The sequence below is a fragment of the Mya arenaria genome, chromosome 12, assembly GCF_026914265.1.
Source record: "Mya arenaria isolate MELC-2E11 chromosome 12, ASM2691426v1".
Lineage (NCBI taxonomy): Eukaryota > Metazoa > Mollusca > Bivalvia > Myida > Myidae > Mya > Mya arenaria.
In genome coordinates this window covers 18,555,723-18,575,357 of record NC_069133.1, presented here as the reverse complement: position 1 = coordinate 18,575,357, position 19,635 = coordinate 18,555,723, and the positions used below count along the sequence as shown (strand labels likewise).

Here is a 19,635-nt window from a genome sequence, read left to right as displayed (position 1 = left end):
GTGCATTATTTAGTACTGGAAAATAACCAGTTTTAGATTCATGTAGTCAAGTTCGCATACTGCAACTTTGGTTGATTTTTTTGTCAGAATCATGTGGATTCAGCCGCGTATTCATGTATAGGCGGCTACACGCCTGTATGTTGTGCATATAAATGTATAATTTGGTTTAAATGATGCATCCTTAATATAACACCTCCTTGCTGCTACACCAATAGAAACTTCATGGGATGTTAATAGTAAAAGAACTAGCACTGACGTTCCCATTTTTGTCTGGGTCATTTAAATAATAGAAAACAATTTACAAGATAAACAAATTTGTTTTGACTTCTTTAATGAATTATATAAAAAACAGTGTACAAAGATATCATGACACTTTTAAACAATAAGTATGGTTGTTAATTAAACAGTATGCTAGCTTTAACGATTTAGGCAAACCATTGGAATTTTACAGTGGTCTTAAAAGGTGTATTTAAAGCTGCAATCTCACCGATTGATCGTTTTGACTACCGGTACTCTTTTATTGTTTGTCTATAAATGGACAATTTTTTTGCATAAATGTCTAGACCCAATTTTAAGTGATATAAGAATGCTGAAAAAAGATCAGATAGCAGTTTATCATATTTATGTTAAAAAAATGATGTTTTATGGCTAAAAGCATTACGAACAATTTAATGTAAATGAAATTTTCGGCACTTTTACATTTCTGATGGGTTCTATTGTGAATTATCTAATATGACTGAATTAAAGGAATGATAACCAAATCAGCAGATTTTGAGACAATTTTGTGTCTTAACTGACAATCTGTAAGAGTGCAGCTTTAAGTGTTGATCTAAAGCTTCATATACACATTGTTATATTGTCAATAACTGTTTAAAAGGTCTCATGTACTAAATAAGATAATAATTTTCATACAATATCTAAAATTGATCAAAATAAATAAAGTACCATTATACCTATTTCTTAAAAGTGCCTTTTCTCATCTGACAATACCATTCAAAGCCATCATTTCAACTATCAATTTATTTTTAACTTTCAACTTTTCTATAGCATATGCAACAAAATATACCAAAAATACAAGCCATGAACAATATGATTGTTCAACTTGCATTATCTTTGGCCTTTTGAAACGACCATTTTCCAGTTTTGTCTATTTGTAAGTTATGCCCTGAGGAATAAAGTATGACTGTATGAATCATAAAAAGCAATAAAAACACTAAAAATATGCCCCAACCCCTGTAATTTCTAATACAGTAGTAAAATCAAGAAATTAAACATTTAGAGCTGCACTCCCACAGATATACCGTTTTCACAACTTTTTTTGTTTTTGAATGAGCAATTTTTTGCGTAATTACATGTATCTGCAAACCAATGATAAAAGATTGCTGACAAAAGATCAGATCACAGATTTCATATTTCCGTTCAAAAATTAATGTTACTAACGGTTTAAGAAAAGTGCATAAAACATCAATGTTTTAACTTAAATAGAAAAATCTGCCATTTAATTTTTCGCAAAAATTGGATGGTTCCAATCCAAGACATAAAATGAGAAAAGTTGTCAAAACGTCCAAAATGTGAGAGTGCAGCTTTAACGTTTGAAAGTAACTCTGTTTGCCTCGTGCCCCTGAACAGGGTTTAATTATATTATATGCCCAGTGGGTTTGTCCCTGTATATTTGATTGTATGATTGCAGTAATGGATAATGGTCTAATTATCTTCTGACAATTTTTCACCAATTTTAAAGAAACAGAAAACACATATTAAGCTCATATAACGCTGTACAATTTAATCTCATTCATTAGGATGAGAAAAATTCCCTAAAAATATTAATTGTGGAAACATATCTCATTTAAATACATACAGGAAATGGCGACATCATTTACCCTTTAGTATGAAAAATGCAGTTTCCTGATATTTGAATAGCGGTTCTTTATTTAAGCATCTCAATTCATTCAACATACACATAGTATGTATCAAGTTTCAAAGGAAACCAAATCATCGTAACGATGGTTTTCAAAGCAAATATTCACACTCTTGACAAACTTCTTTTCCTAGTTTCAACTTTTGAGACTTTTTGATGAGCCTGCACCTTCCCCCTCTTATGCTGTGGCTTCAAGCAATAAAGCTACCAGCTCAAGTTGCACAACTGGTGAACAAGACTGCTGATAGTCGACAAACTGCACACCTGATGCCATGATAAATCATGTCCATCGACTTCCAGAATGAAGAAATGACGCAGCACAGAATTGATTTCAATTGGACCTCTCTGTACTTTCATCCCCTTGTTGTAGTCAAAGACTATATCTAAGTGTGCAGTGCGGGATCTTGAGAAGCTTTCTGCTCCTCTGATGAAGTAAGTTTGGCAGAGTGTGAAACTCCTGTCTACTCATATGCCTGGACACATGTGATCTATGTCTTCTTGTGTGTGCCCAACCATCACCTGAAATTGTTTTAGAGGAAGTTAGTGCTTGATTACAAGTCAATGTGACAAAACAAGGTCTTTCATTTATGCCACCAAGAACTAGTATTCCAAGTTTCATAACTCGTATGTTAACTCAAAGCAATTGAGCAGAAACTGTTTGGTAATTAATTTTAAGTCACTGCTTCCACTTATACTATCAGTAATATTGAACGTGAACCGACTGACCCAAATGCTATTCTAAATAATTTTTATGTGCAGAAACCTTAATCCTATTGACACAAAAGTAATCCAATAGTATGTCTTCACAAACCATTCTACAACAATATTTTGTCAATTTAACTCAAAGATTGATTATTGTTTTTTTGTCAGACAAACACAGAGATGGCCCTATATCGCTCACCTGATTTGAGAAAGGATTCTAACTTAGTTATTGTTTGGACACTAACTGGACACTTTTGGTCTGACTTTATAATGCTGCTGGTGAAAATATTAAAAGTCCCTAAATAATGGGCTTACAAAAACATGAAATAAAATGTATTTGTTTAAAAATTACAAAGGGCCATAACTCTTACAATATTTAAGTTTGTATTGAGCAGAATAAAAGGCTTTGCCTAAAATACAAACTTAAAACTATATTTACAAGTAAAACAAAACAAGAGCACCGCGAAACGGAGCATTATACGCCCGAAGAAGATTCGGCTCGAGGTCCTTTTAATGTAGTGATGATTTGTATACAGTTATTTGAAAATCGCTTTATTAGTTACCAAGTTATGGCCCGGACACGGAATTGCTAACGGACGAGTAACAAAGATGTGGCCCAGACACAGAATTGCTAACGCCCCCCCCATGGTGATTCTAGTCTTTCAGGTATGGACCTGGAAATTGCGCGCGACACATCCTTTTAATGTAGTGATGATTTGTATAAAGTTATTTGAAAATTGCTTTATTAGTTACCAAGTTATGGCCCGGACACGGAATTGCTAACGGACGGACAGACGGACGGACAGACAGACAGACGGACAGACGATGGAGGCCATAACATAATACGACCCTTCGGGCGTATAAAAATCTACAAATATGTTTTTTGTATCTGGTTTTTGAGAGAGAATGATCGGAAGAAAACATCACACATTTACAATCATATTAAAAAATATTTTTTTTTTTTTTTAAATTATATTCTATTTCAAAAACACTGCAAAAGACAAGACACTTACGTTTCAATTTCTTGATTTCAATTTCTTGATTTAATACATTGATGATTATCAATTCTTATGAAGCGAGATGGATCTTACACTCTGACCAGTGCAACGTGCATGTTCTTAGTTGCTCAGTTATTACCTTTCTTAAAATTCTCCTCTTGATCTGAGCCACGCCAAAATGATGGGAGATGCTTTTGTTGTATTTTCCATCGGAATGTATAGCACCTCTGTGTTTCTGTTTGTCTCCTGAAATAGTAAAAGTTTATTAATAATAATCACAATAATAATAATCAGTGACTTTTACTGAAATTATTTTCACCGATTGTGCCTTGCACATTGGGGAACAAAGTTGACTTCTGAGGAGAAGATTTTTCCATATAGACATATAACAAAAAGTAACTCCGCACCCTGGAGCAATGATTTTTATGAATCAATATCCGGTGAAGAAAATTCATACAGGGTATTGAAACATTTTTTGCTTCAAATGAAGACTTTTAAAAAAGATAACTTAACTAGCTCTTCATCATATTAAATAAAAATTAGCAGTCTATGCCACACACGGAGCCCCGCATTTGATCTTTTACCATAGTTTGATTGAGAGTTAAGTTTCACATCGACAAGTCTTTACAGGTCTATTAAAGCTGCACTCTCACAGATTGAACGTTTTGAAAAAGGTTATAATTTTTATCTTGGAATGAACCAATGTATGCAAAATGCATGGAAACCTGTGATATAAGACGGCTGACAAAAAATGTCTTTGAATTCCCGTCAAACATGTCCGAACCAAATTCAAACTTTGGATAATCACTGTGATTCACGATGAAATTCAGCACTTCTTGCCCAGTATACATACGTTTACTTTAAGCGGAAGGCAAATTAAAACAAACACATTTGTCCGAAAATTAATCAAGCTTTAAATGGTAGTAGAATTGTCATTTGTTCATGTAATTTTCAAAAATCAGGAAAGGAAATAAATGTTCTCATGTTGCCAATTTAGTCTCGATCATCTAGACGCTTGTATCCAGATCTATATCGTTCATTGACTCTAATTAGAGCGGCTTCATGATTGAGACTAGCCGGTTCTTTGATAATTGTTACGATCGAACAGTGGTTGAAAATGTAAAGTGAGACCAGTTTTTTACCTGTTATTGAACAAACTGTTATGTTGGCAGGACTGTCCTCCTCAGCAATGCAAAGAACAGCAATGACTGGCTGGCACTCTGTAAAATGGCGATTAAAACATTATGTCCAATTAAAACTGTCCCATTCTAAACAATCCATCAGCAATATATATAAATGAGCTGCGCCATGTGGAAATGTGTCTTGGGAAGTTGACATCATTCCATGTAATGATGTCATAAAGATGAGCAGAAGACATTACTTACTATGCAGTAGAAGTTCTTACTTTAACAGTAAAGATATCTTTTTTTGAGGAAATTAATCAAAGTGAGCTCTTTTATGTCATGTTTCTACAGTACCGTAGGTCTTGTACACATCTATGTTACATATATAAATAATAAACAGGAATAAAATGAGGAGTTGTGTACACACTAATTCCTCCTTATGTACTGTGTAACTCAAGAAAAACAATTCATAATTCTAGTAAAAACAATCCATAATTCTAGTAAATCTCTAGAATTCCCTTACTTTTCTCGCTGTACAAAAATGAATGAGGAGTTGCAAACAAGCAGGGCCATAAAACTTTTGCCATTTAAACTGTACCACAACAGCAATTTAAAGACAGTGATACTCATTGATGGAATAGGCACTTAGACAGCTACATTTTCTGAGAAATGGAGATCAGACTAAATTCTCCAGAGATAATTTATAGCTTTATTTGAAATAAAGAACATGTTACAGTGTTTATGTTAAACTTGTTACTTATCCCTGATAACACAATCATTACCTTCAAAATGGTGATAAAATAAAAACAAATATACCTTATTAAACACTGTTTACTATCACATCTGTACCCCCCCCCCCCTCCCCCCTTCTTACATACCTAAGCGGCTCTTACCAAAGTAAAGAATGAAAGGTCCACAAGGCCAATTATAAACCATGAACCATGAGAATCCTGTTTACTAATTTGATTTTAAATCACCCAAAAGGCTTTCTACACATAATGGTTCCTTAATTTAAATCTAGCCTCTAAAGTTGTGATTTCATTGAAAGACTTGAGATACCTTATTTAAAAAAATGACGAAAGGAAAGCTTAAACACAGAAGTCTGGACGGGTATACGAGCCTGGAAATAAATACACAAAAGCTCACCATGCTGCTAAGGATTCTTATATAATTCCCGGCCCAAGTTCAGCTGGAGATGTTGATTCCACACTGCTGGATAACCGGCCCAGTGCACCCAAGCTTGGCAGTATCTGCAAGAGGAGGGTGTATATCTGGGAAAAACGCATTTATAATCAATTTGCGAAAGTTCTTATCCGCCATAAGTAGTGAACATGTATGTGGCTTATAGATTATCTGAAATGAAGTTTAATAAAGGAGACAAGGTTCGGTCTGGGATCTAAACCTGGATTTTGATGCTGAAATTGTAAGTTTTGTTCAAATGAAGTATAAACTTAAAGTGAGTACAGAGATATCTTGAAGCCCAGATTTATCACTTACCTGAAGTTTGTAGGGCTACAATTTGCTGTAAACTGCAGGAACTGTCCCCATGAGCCTTTTGTCTGTTAGGGGAATGGTGGCTTAGGTAATTGGTGGTACCACTCTGCATTTCTTATCCACACACAACACAGTGTATCTGAAAATGACAGAGAATGGCCATGCACTTATGAAAGCTATGCTAGAAATACGCCGTTATGAGTGTATCAGATGACATTTCCACACAGAAATTGTGAGGCCACCAATACAGCAGTACTGACATCAATGACGAAAACATATATATCTGTCATGGAGCTGTGCTGGTTCTGTGGCGTCAAAACCACTGCAACTTGGCAATTCACTAGAAACATCTTTTCAGAAAAAAGAAACAACCAATACTGGGTAGCCTTTGTCACCCAGTGAACACCCAGAGCATCTTGTTACTTTGAGCATCTATTTACTTAGAAGTACAATGTAGCGTCATTAAGATCTCAAATTAACAAAAAAGTGTATCCGAAAGCTTTAAATACTGAACGAAGTGTAACTTTGAGGCGGGCTGCGAGCAAATACTTTCAAGGGCAGAAATCTCCCAGAAGTTTGAAAAAGATTATGCAAAGCTCTAGCTTGATGATTTTGGCCCAATTTCAAATTGTTACTCAGTAACACGACGGCGTAAATTTAATCAAACATCAATATAGTTACACAGGAAAATAAGAAATAGCTTTAAACTCTCTCACATTCATGGCAGAGTGTCTGGTGACGGTTAAACATTCAGCCTGGTGGCTGGGGTAACATATCTAAATCCCTAAATGGATGATCTGATCCCAGCCAACAGATCAGCGAAACACGAATTGTATTGCGTGTCCAGGGGGGGGGGGGGGTCCCAAGGATATCTTGACGCAACTTACCATAGCCGCCTTGCGTTTTTGTTCACAAAGCCGGCACACACAGTTCATTCTCAGTTTGCATGTTGTGTACTGAAAAGTTCCAGCTTTCCATGACACTCGCAATAAACCTATCCATGAATTAAAACAAATTTACAAATAACTACCAGGTAATTATGGAAATATAAATGTCATTTTTTACTTAAATTATTGATAAATACAACTTATATTGCAGTCAAACTGGATAAAAGATCAGGAAAATGTGTCCTGTTCCAAAAAGTGTGTTTTGAAGTTGCAGACAATAGACCAAAGACCAAGAATTTAAGTGTTCAGACAGGGGCAGGCAAATCTTAAAAAAAATATCAAAATTTTAAAACTTAAATAAAACTAAAATTATACAAACCTTATATAAATCATGTGTTAACTTGAAAATACATACAAGAATACAATGTACACATAATCAAATGCTACCTCAGAGAATCATTTTTTTCAAGAACTACTTAAAGGGGTACTGCAACCCGCAAGCCTTTCGTTGTGGGCCGACACCTTTAAACCTCTTTCCCGCACATTAATTAAACACGTCTTATGTTTTGTCAGTGCCGGTTTTGATGACCAGTATAAATCCAAAAGCAGTTTTTCTGCCAAAATTTACCCAAATGATTTGGATGAATGCTTAACAAGAAAGTGCAGTGTACACAATCAAATAAAGTATTTAGTGTTCCAGCAATAATGAGCAATCTGAAATCTGACCCCTTACATTCCTTAAATATTCACAAAGTGTTAAGTTCATGTGTTTGTTATCTTTTTATGATTCAAATGGTAAAAAAATGGTGCAAATGTGAGAAGCCCTGAAGAGGAAAACTGATATTTTAATAGAAATAGTGATGAAATCACTGACATCATGTTTACTTAGCAACTAAAGCAACAGACCAACCAGACCTACCAGTATGCTAATCTATATTTAACTGCTAAATTTTAAAAACCCAAAACATACAGATAAGATCTGTGGCGCAGTTGTTTACATTGTGTGATTTAAATGCATATATTTTTGTTGGTGATTAGTTTAAATCCAACTGAAGCAATCTCTTATCAATATAAACCTTAGTTCATCCATCAAATTAAATATTTGAATGTTAGAGGATTTGTTTTCAGAAGATCAGCAATAATGTTTTTTCTTTAATTGTCTCAATGAAAAATGTAATGTTCAAGTTTATAGGCGCTGTTTTATCTGAGAATTTCCCTGGGTGTGAACCGCTTACTGTGTCCAAGTTATCCAAGCTGGATCTAAGACATTACTACAATATGGGCAATTTGCTCTGCCATTTTTATAGATAATACCCGGTAGTGTATTCCAAAGGTATTCTTTTGGTACATTGAACTCACAACAATATTTGAACTCCTGACGTCCAGCACCGCTGTCAGATTATCTAATCCAACCACTATGCCATTGCATGCTCTTTACTGAACGAAAGATAAATGAATACTCACAATTTTGAACAGTATTTTTTTGGTCACAGATAGCAACCTTTTAATCCCACTTAATCCTGTCTTCCCTATTTGGCAAACGGAGAATTTTTAGAAAATTTGTTATCTGATGATCCTGTAAATTTTGTGTGGATTGACTAAATACTGTTCGAATTTAGCAAATCAAAACTAACATTTTGGGTTTATTCAGTGTAGACCCTAAAATATCAATTTTGATTTATAAGTATGTAGGTTTGTTTAAAAGCTCAGTACAGTTTACTTTACTTGTTAAGTTATCCAATTTCTGTAAAAAAATATTACTAAACTTGACTATAAAATACTGTAGGGGGGCGTGTCGTAAAGTTAAGAAAAAATCCAAATAATGCAACAATCAATTGCAGCATGGGCCCCCAAGGTCCTGCTAATAGCGGGGACTTTGACTTTCGGTCCAGCTAATCCCAGGTAAAATTCCCGCTCTGCACAGACAAACAGCTGGTAAAAGCCCTGTCAAATGAATTATGATCATTTCGTAACCGCTCATTGTTGGTCATTTCGTAACCATTGTGTTAGTCAATTCGTAACCGTTAAGAAATCGAATGGTCATATCTTAACCGTTGACTCCTATAATTATGAGGAATTAATTTAATACCATTTGAATTTACAAAATAAGTTTACTGTAAGTATAAAACATAAAAATAACAACATAAACAAAGTTAAATCTAGTAGTTGTATTCCTTCTTTATTCCTAATAGTGTAGTGCGATTTGCCAATAAACTCTGAAACTATGACAAATAGAAACATTCACACTAGCTATTTTTTTATGTTGCGAAGGAAATATTATAAGCAGGCTGAATATTAAATGTAATAATTTTTTAATTCATAGATGTTCTACCATTGAGAGGAATTGTGACCTTAAGCCAATACTTTTAAATATATAGACCATATTACTTTAGAATTTCTTTTTTATTAAATTGCATAGAAGTATTGTAAAATGTAGTGAGTTTGCCGAATGAGATTATGCGCTTTTTATATGCTTATTGTATTAAGAATGTGCCGATATGTTTAATTTTGTATCTTGTTATTGGAAATAAGGCCAAATAAAAAATAGGTGTGTTTCAGGTAACACTGCTAAAAAAATAGGGTAGGTAGGTCGGAATATTTTTTTTTTTTTTTTTTTTTTTTTTTTTTGATATATTGATTTCAGTAACTGTTGACTCAGAAAGTAACAAAAATAAAAGTCATCAATTTTCAGGTTTATCAGTAGTTTTTAAACATGTTACATGCTTCAAAGGAAACATTCTTTATTTGTCTGGTTAAATACTTTTGACAATGATGGTTGGATTTCAACTAAGTTATGGTACACCACTCTGCTATTATTTGAGACTTTCCAGGAACGGTTTTACTTTTCTTTATGCACCCGTTTGCTTTCAATCACCCTCTGTAGAATACTAACCTCCTTGAAACATAATTACATGAAGAGTGGGACGGCAAATTTACCATATAAGCCATTAGCCAAGGAAACCTCAATGCTGTCAAGAGGACCTGGGGGTTCAGGTTTGAAGAACTAAGTAACATGCAGGTTTTATTGCCAAAATTGCACACTTAAGTCTGACATATCAATCCGAAAGTCAGTATCTGACACATTTGTATCTGACAAGAAAATATAGTTCAAGAATTGAAACATACCTGCCACACAAGCACAAACGTAATTCACCTTAAGAGTTCGGACATTCTATAAATTCGGGCATCCATTATTATTTTCAAAAATAATTTATTTTAGGTACCTAATTTTCGGACACCCAAAGGACATCGACTGAACTTTTACAGTTACTAAGTCTCACAGACAAAAATTATTGATCTTTATCGTTACAATGCCTGGCTAGATTACCTAACCGTATACATCACTGTGATAAGTTAGTTGGTTACTACCCATCCTAAACGATTTATTGCCTGGTGAAAAGGATGTGTGATATATTCAATGGAGGATTAAAGAAACAACAAGGGCAATGCAGAGATTAAGAAAACACAGACATGACATGTTTGTAAAACGATCCGCCAATTAACTTTGAAACTTGTATCACACTTTTAATATAGACTTTATGAAGCAATAATCGTACAGTAATACTCATTGAAACATCAATCATGCCAAGAAATACCAGCCAATTTTTCCACTTTTCATTTCTACACAAGAGCCAATTTCAGCTACACATTAACCCCTAATTGACCGAGAATCTGACCATGTGTTTAATCATGTTTTCATATCTAGGGAGTTGCTGTGGTTTGGGTCAAGATTTGGAAGAATGTATTTAATTTTGCCCAGAAAGACGTGAAGAAGTATCAAGTGTTTACTACAATTAATTAAAATTACAGAGTACTTAATTTAGTAAAACTTATTATTTACTTATTCTTAAACAAAAATATGATGTTTTTAATGAGTAACATTATCGTTTTAGACATACATGTGTATGACAGATGTTAATGAATATGGTATGCTTAACCAACCGTTTTATTTGGAATGAAAATGTAACCTATATTACATTATATATGAATCTGGCCGTCTCGTAGGTCGAATTATATTTAAGGGTATGCTTTACTAAACGTATGGATATTGATTTTAAAATGTCAGATTTATTGGGTTCACATTTTTTAACAAAAACACACACTCTTATTGTTCATTTTTAAAGCTTTGTTGTTTTTATTTCACTGTAAAAAATATTGAGTTCGTAAGTATACGTATACACCATGGAAAATGGGAAATATAAACGAAACTTGAAAAAATATATCACATTGGCGAAACTGAATCTCCGAATGTTAAATTTACTTCAATTTTGTTCATATTATCATGAACACATGAGGTGGTTAAAATGCATTTTCGTATAACTGATTGGGATTTGTTTTTGCAATGTTTCAATCTAAAAAAATTGCTTAGTTTTGTGTTCATCTGGCATTGTCTTCATACCGTGACCTGTGAAAGAACATGTTTTGACCGACATAAACTCACAACAATGGTCGCTGTCCTTGAGTGACTCCTTTTCTGTAAAATATTGACCCACCCCCACCCCAAATAATAACATGACTCAGAACGTTACTGTAAATAGGTATTTAACCCCACCGAACAGAACCGACTATGTTGGTCATTTAATATGTGTGCTCTTAAGTCTTAGTAATACAGGTGGTAATGCTGCAGCTATTGTTGTTGATACTGCCAATACTGCTTCTGCTATTGCCAATGTCAACACCACCGCCACAACACCACCGTCAGCACCACCACAACCACCACCACCACCACCACCACCGATGATGATGATGATGATGATGATGATAATGATGATGATAATGATGATGATGATACCCCTAAACTACTGCCGCTCCTGCTGAATTGTTGTTGTTGTTGTTGCCACTTCTACAACAACAGCTACTACTATTCCTTCTACTAACTATCCTATAACTTCTACTGATGCTGCTAATCTTGCGTTAATCAATTATATGTTGCTGTGAATGAAGGAACTAAGCTTTTTGTATCAATGCGAAGACCCTTCATTTATCTATTTATAATGAGCGCAAAGTACAATGAACCCTTAAAGGGACTGTACACCAGATTCGCACCAAAAAAGTTTTCTTCTGTAACGAATCTCAGGACAATTATCTAATGGACTGTGTTACGCTTTATCATAATTGTAAAAAAAAGTACCAAAATGTAAAAAAAAACTGTGTCGGAGACTGGGTTCTTCAGTTAGTAAGTTTCAATGCATTGTACTCATCGATGCCAAGTTTATGTCAGTTTTCGAAAATTTTCTCTTTTTTTCCGCTATTTTATCATACGGAGTATAGTCCCTTTAAGCAGATTTTCGACATCCACAGATAAACAACTCCCCGGTATCATTTTATTAAATATACATGAGTCATAACATTTTGAGCCGGAAGTTGATAAGTTTGACTGAAAGTGAAAGTTTGTGATTCTATTTGTTTCAAAAAACTTCCTCACGCCGGCCAAATCCTAAGAGCCTCTTATAGAACAATACCGTACTCAAGTTGTTAAATTAAACGACTTGATTACGGTATTGTTCTATAAGAGGCTATTAGGATTTGGCCGGCGTGAGGAAAATATTTAGCTGTCGGGGAACTAAGAAATATAGTTAGTACATTTGTACTTGATGTTTTCAATCTTTAAACATAATTAAACATAATAACAAGAGTGTGGTTTAGATAGTTAAATATTGTTATCAAGGAGATCGTTCATAAACAATATCAAAGATGTAATGCTTAGCTTAGTTAATTAATAATTATACTTTTTATAGTTAAGAAAATCATGTCAATACTTAATAATAAACTATTATTGAATTTTTATTTTTATTTTTGACAAGTGTCGTAATCAACAAAATGAGATGAAGCGTTAAATCTAAGAACCATGCACTATAGAAAGATTTTTCCGAAAAATGACCAAAATTATTGCTCCCCTGAATTTCATGCTGGTCGTAATGGCCATTAAATGAAATGAATTAGCTGTACAGCAGATAACTGATAAAAAATTCATGGAGAACCAAGTCAGTCCTTTAACCCTTAGCACAAAACCACTGAATAGAACATAATGCATATGCTGCTAAAATCCAGGTATATGCTGGCATACAGGGGTTTCCTTCTTAATTGAAAATTGGATAGGATTTCTTGGCATGAAAACAATAAAGTCAACACATTCAATGATACAGGTAACTATTAAATGTGATGAATTAAAGTTATAAATGCAATACTCAAGTTACAATAAAAAAACACCAGACACATTAATCCTGCATAACAATATCCATGCTCTCCATGAGATCCTCGTGGGTATAACTGAGTTATGTGACGTCACACAATGGGACTGTTTGATCTGAAGCCGATAAAAGGTGTTTATTCATTTCAATGCATGTATAAAATGGTGTTGAATGGGATTTTAACCATCTTGATGAAGGAGCTACAGTGACTTATAGGCGTAATAACCATTGATAACTACGGATAAATTAATAAGTGGTAAAATGCAGACATGAAGAAAAAAGGCAGGTTTACCATACATGTAAATAAAATGTAAAAATGGTTATTATCTATGAATTCGTAGAGCGAAAAATTAATTATTTTAAGGTGTCCGAACTCTAAGGTGAAGTACGGTAAATACATTAAAAAAATCCAACTCTAATATTGTAAACTTTACGTACATACATTTCGTAACAAATGCTTTTCGTACCCAAATCACATTTTTTTCAGGGAAAAATAGGTTAGGGTCGGCGGGAAAAAATAGGGTCGGTCGGGTAACCTGAAACAGACCGAATGAAAATTGATATGGAAATTTACAATAATTGTTTTTAAAAAGAAACTGACTGTACTTTAAAAATTAATTATTTAATACTGTTTTAACAGAGCAATGTACTGTAGTAGCTATGCACAAAACGCCGAGTTCCGCGATTAGGTCAATAAATCGATACGATCACCGGCGCTACCGGCAATAAAACCCTCCATAGAAAACGATTAACTCGGTGCAACTCGGCGAAATTTAGCGAGGAAAAAGGTTGCGTACTCGGCGGAAATCCGCGATAAATTAAAAACGCCTCCGAGTCACCGAGGAAAGTGGTAGTTCCGCGTGGAGTGTACTGTATTTTTTTATTTGGCCTAACAAATAATTTAAGGTTGTTTTTTGTCGGTTTCGGATATAAAGTATGCAGAATATGAATAAATTGAGAAAAAAACAGAACAAAATTTTGTTCGTTTTAAACAATTCAAACAAATATAGTCAATGAAATAGGTCAAGAATGATCATTTATGTAAACGTAATTTTACTCAAAAATACATCGCGATCAGTCTTTAATTATTGTTTATAAGCAAGCAAAATGTAAGAAAATAATTAACATATTTTGGTAGTATAACAAATCATTTCTACTTTAGCATGATATATATATATCTAATAACTATTGAGTAACATAAATTATTGGCTTGTTACTAGTGAGAATTCGAGTAATGTCTCCCAATTGGTGTCTTGGTTGTTGTGCCATATACATCCAGGTTCGAACAATACACTTAACGAGGTGCTAAGTGTACTATTTATCACCTTGTTAAATGGTGGTTATTATATGAGCAATTGATTACTTGACGGTTACGAATTGACTAACAGAATGGTTACGAAATAACCAAGATCAGCAGTTACGAAATGGTAAGGTTACGAAATGACCAGATCCCCGTCAAATGCCCCTGGGGACATCCTAGGTTAGGCCCAATCCCTGTTATCAGCGCAAAAACAATAACACCGCATTCACTCAGCACTGCCGGTCCACCTGGAAGGTAAAAACATGGCCCATTTCCCCTGCTATCCCCAGTATAAACAAGACCTGGGCGCCATTGTTACAATTGACTGGTGCATAACTGTGGCAGAATAAGGGAAATATTTTATTGTTGCATTTATTATCAAATATGAGAATTTAAGACACATGCAAAAAGCCACAATACGAATTGGTGATAGTGTTCGTTCTGTTCTGCTATTCAAAGGTGATGAGAATGACTAATGACATGACATTGACAAACAAACTGTAAGGCATTTGTATCCTTTCGTCTTTTATTTATTAAAATCTGAGATGTTATGGGAGCAAATCACTTTTTAGATTGGAACATACCAAATAATAATAAGCGACGATGTACAGTAGTGGTAAACCAAGTTTGCTAGAAATCAATCGAGTTTCTCCAAAATACAAGCAAAAATTACACCGGATGTTGATACTAGTGATTTAGTTTCGGATGAACAAAATCCGGATAAATCATTTGCTTTTCATCCAAAGGGTGGACGATTTATACAACTGTACAAAAGTCATAAAAATAAACGAAAAAACGTTGAATATGTATTTAAAACACTTACCAAGTTACCATTCTCTTTCTGTAAGAGATGAACGCCATACTGCATAATTGCACGGAGATGGTACCACGGAGATACCCGAAAATTTCCGTTATATTCCGGAAAGTTAAATTTCTGTACTGAACATTTGGATGCTGATGGTACACGAAATATCGAATTTCCTCATTTCTGTTTTTTATGGAATGAAACTTCGGGATAATATACAATAAGCTTTAAATAAAGTAAAACAAATAAAAAATGCTTAGTATATAGCTATTTTTGACCAAAATTATGATTTTTTCCCTGGTCGCCTTAATAGCTATTTTTATGGATACACAAATATACTAACACAAAAGTTTAAGAATATTTTTTTTAATATTAAAAGAGAATAATATTTAAAACAATGAAATGATCTCGTAAATAAACATTCAAGCTTATCAACTTACTGTCAATGGACATTTTTATTGACATTTGATACATCAAATCTGGACTGAAAATATTAAGGAGACCAATTTTTGTCGCCTTAATCCAGCGGTCCCCATAATGCCTAGATTAATATATATATATGGTCACCTTAATATCTGTAGTAGATATATATATATATATATATATATATATATATATATATATATATATATATATATATATATATATATATATATTCAATTTCTAAGGATATCGGAACAAATGTTTTGCCTTAAAAGAATAGGCAGATAATGTACTTGTATTGTTATCTTAGGTATATATTGCTAAAATCATCTTTGATATTACTGAATAAATACAACCTCTGATTTCCTCTTAAATGTTTTGATATGTCAGCCATTTGTTTCCTCGCCCTTCTCGCAGAGGAAGAGTCTTCATGGTCGTTGGATGAATGTTTGGAGGTGGTGATGTTGGTGGTCGGTCCAAATGAGGCGCACACTTTGAAGGAAAGAACAGATCATGAGACGATAGTTATATATAGCATATAGCATATATAACGTCATTGACCAAGCGTTGTATGTAGTATTTGAATAATACTCAAAAGACATTGGTCAACAAAAACTAGGATAACACTAACTCGTTTTGCTCTTGCCCGTTAAACATGATCCTATGTTCTTCAAAAACCATTTAGTAGATAAAGGAATTATCAACGAAGTATGTAAGTAACATATTTAAATTTCTTTTGACATGTTTCTTTTCTTTTCAGTTTAGACCAAAGGCAGATGAAGAAGACACACAAGTAGGGACATATTCTACCTTGCATGGAAATGGAAAGAAAACCAACACTAGCCAAGAATACCCGAAGGTAGAGTATTTTCATTTAGGTAATGTCAAAGGATCGTTGCCGTCGTCATGCAAACGACTTCACTTGAAACACTCGTTATATATATCCATATGAATTTAGAGCACGTGATACCAGTTACAGTATGAATGCGTAGCAAGACACATATTATTTTGTTGCTTTGAACTTGAGAAGTTTACAAGCGGTTTCTTTCGCTTACGGTCCCATGTCCGTTCGCTTGCGGTCCCCTCGTGGTCGTTGGATGTTACGGCAGCTCTGGCTAAATGACCATCTTTTGACGCGTTTTTACGGTTATAAGGAAAAGGTGTATGAATGGTATTTTTGTTGATTTTTATGAACTCTAAACAGTGAATTATTTGAATCTAGAAAAAAATATTAAATCTAGAATGCTTAGACCAAGTTGAGATTGAGATCTTAGATGTCAACGCAGTGCATAGACCTATACACTATATGGATATGCACGATATACCGTGACAGTACGTACATTGGCGTTATATTCTATACCAGTATAGACTGTGCACTATATTCTATTCATTTTCAGAGGTGTTGAGTGCTTCAACACTTCTGTTCTCTATGCAATGTATACAGCCAGAGATTTTGAAGATTTTCTTCAACTCCTCTGTTATAGTCATATACATTGTGGAAGCGTGCACTATACTCTATTCATTGTCAAGAGGTGTTGAAGCAGTGCTTCAACACCCCTGTTCTCTATACAATGTATACAGCCAGAGATTTTGAAGATTTACTTCAACTCCTCTGTTATAGTCTATATACATTGTGGAAGTGTGCACTATACTCTATTCATTGTCAAGAGGTGTTGAAGCAGTGCTTCAACACCCCTGTTCTCTATACAATGAATACAGCCAGAGATTTTGAAGATTTACTTCAACTCCTCTGTTATAGTCTATATACATTGTGGAAGTGTGCACTATACTCTATTCATTGTTAAGAGGTGTTGAAGCGGTGCTTCAACACCCCTGTTCTCTATACAATGTATACAGCCAGAGATTATGAAGATTTACTTCAACTCCTCTGTTATAGTCTATATACATTGTGGAAGCGTGCACTATATTCATTCTCAGAGGTGTTGAAGCAGTGCTTCAACACCCCTGTTCTCTATGCAATGTATACAGCCAGAGATTATGAAGATTTACTTCAACTCCTCTGTTATAGTCTATATACATTGTGGTAGCGTGCGCTATACTCTATTCATTCTCAGAGGTGTTGAAGCAGTGCATTGTGGTAGCGTGGACTATTCTCTATCTGTAGACATGAACCCCTGTTATAGTCTATATACATGGTGGTGACGTGCACTATTCTCTATTTGAATAGAGAGGTGTTGAAGCAGAGTTTCAACACCTCATCACCTCTATTTATTCTTTGTCCAGTGAAAATGAAAAATGGGAGAAAAATGCTTAGATTTTTTTTTGTTGGTTTTGTGTTATATCAGACACCACATTTAATATACTATAAGTATAATACAATCACATTGTACAAAATATAATTTTTGGGCAAAATGTTTTAAAAGTTAAATGAAAATGAGAATTTCTGGACTTAGCATCAACTCTGCCAAATTTTGCAATAAAATTACCAAAATAACTTTTTAAAACAGATATTATATAACATTATAAGATACTTGAAATATACAAACTATGTATTTTGTAAAATATGATTTTTAGGTAAATTTGTTAGAAAAAAATGAAAATTTCTGCATTTTGCCAATTACTTTGTCAAATTTTGCAATAAAATTACCAGAATTACTGTTTTTAAATATATTTTATATTACAGTATAATAGACCTTAAGTAAAGAAACTACATACTTATGTGAAATGTGCTTTTGGGGCACAATGTTTGACAAATGAAATGAAAAAATTTGAAATTTGGTCACCTAGGCATCAATGAATTTTAAGTTTTTATATTGCAGATATTTTCCAGTCGCGCAAAATGCACAATTGCAAACAACATGCAAAAGCACTTTGAAACCAATATAATGAGACAGGCGCTTTGGTTTGTCAAGCCTTGCCGTGCAAACATCTACATAAGCCTAAAAATGTCTGTCTGAGATACCAGGCGTGAAGCTGCATATATCACTAGTATGCGGATGAATCCACATGATTCTGATAAAAACATAAAAAAATCAGCCAAAGTTGCAGTATGCGTACTTGACTACATGATTCTTTAAATGTCATTTTTATTTTCCAGTACAAAATAAAGCACCTCAGAACGCCCAGAATGCACCATGTTTTTCAAAATATTCTGAGGGGGCATGCCCGGAGACCCACCTAGCAATTATGAATCCACATATAAAGGGCTAGCTAAGCCCCTTACTTCTGTATGCAAAACAAGACTACATGCTCATCTTTTCTTTATCTATTCTGCCTGTTAATTTGCTTGTAAGCTTATGTTAGTCAACAATATAATAACATTAGCTGGGCCAAAATACAAAAGTCTCTTCTTATGTTGAGAAAAATTCCGTTACTGTTTAATTTCCGTGAATGTTTATTGTTCTTTTGCAAAGAGGTATGCAATTATGATTGCCGGGTTTATATGAAAATACGATATCAGGAATGGTCTGAAACAGCCCTAAAACACACAAAAGCCTTAAATGAAACAAACATATTATATATTAAAGAGAATTGGAGTACTGTCTATAAAACATACACCTTAAAACACAATCTATGAACAGTTTTTGCCAATGTCTCGTATAAAAAAAAGCTACAACAAAAATATCGCTGGAAGTGATGGTACTTCCCATATGCCCGTTTTCTTTGAAAAAACAGAACTTGTAATTCAATGTGCTAGTAGAAGGTAAATTGTTGTTGCATTATTATACACAGTTGGAAATACCATTTTTAATAATTGTTTTCATTGTTAATGCTGCACTCTCACAGATATATGAATTTTTATTATTTTTAACTTGGAATGAAAAACTTTTGT

The 19,635-nt window shown here is 34.0% G+C and overlaps 2 long non-coding RNA genes across 3 annotated transcripts; both read right to left on the bottom strand.

Annotated features, from left to right (window-relative positions):
- Positions 1-368: 368 nt before the first annotated feature.
- Positions 369-5,960, bottom strand: LOC128210199 (uncharacterized). The gene is made up of 4 exons (XR_008257116.1): positions 5,889-5,960; positions 4,761-4,838; positions 3,758-3,864; positions 369-2,437 (listed from the first exon to the last, which is right to left on the bottom strand). It is a non-coding gene; the product is annotated as an uncharacterized LOC128210199 (long non-coding RNA).
- On the bottom strand, positions 5,957-15,361 carry LOC128210200 (uncharacterized). Of its 2 annotated transcripts, XR_008257117.1 has the most exons (4): positions 15,199-15,361; positions 7,124-7,218; positions 6,240-6,375; positions 5,957-5,992 (listed from the first exon to the last, which is right to left on the bottom strand). It is a non-coding gene; the product is annotated as an uncharacterized LOC128210200 (long non-coding RNA). The 2 variants fall into 2 exon arrangements; XR_008257118.1 differs by lacking the exon at positions 5,957-5,992 and having other exon boundaries at positions 6,142-6,375; positions 7,124-7,230.
- Between the last annotated feature and the right edge of the window lie 4,274 nt (positions 15,362-19,635).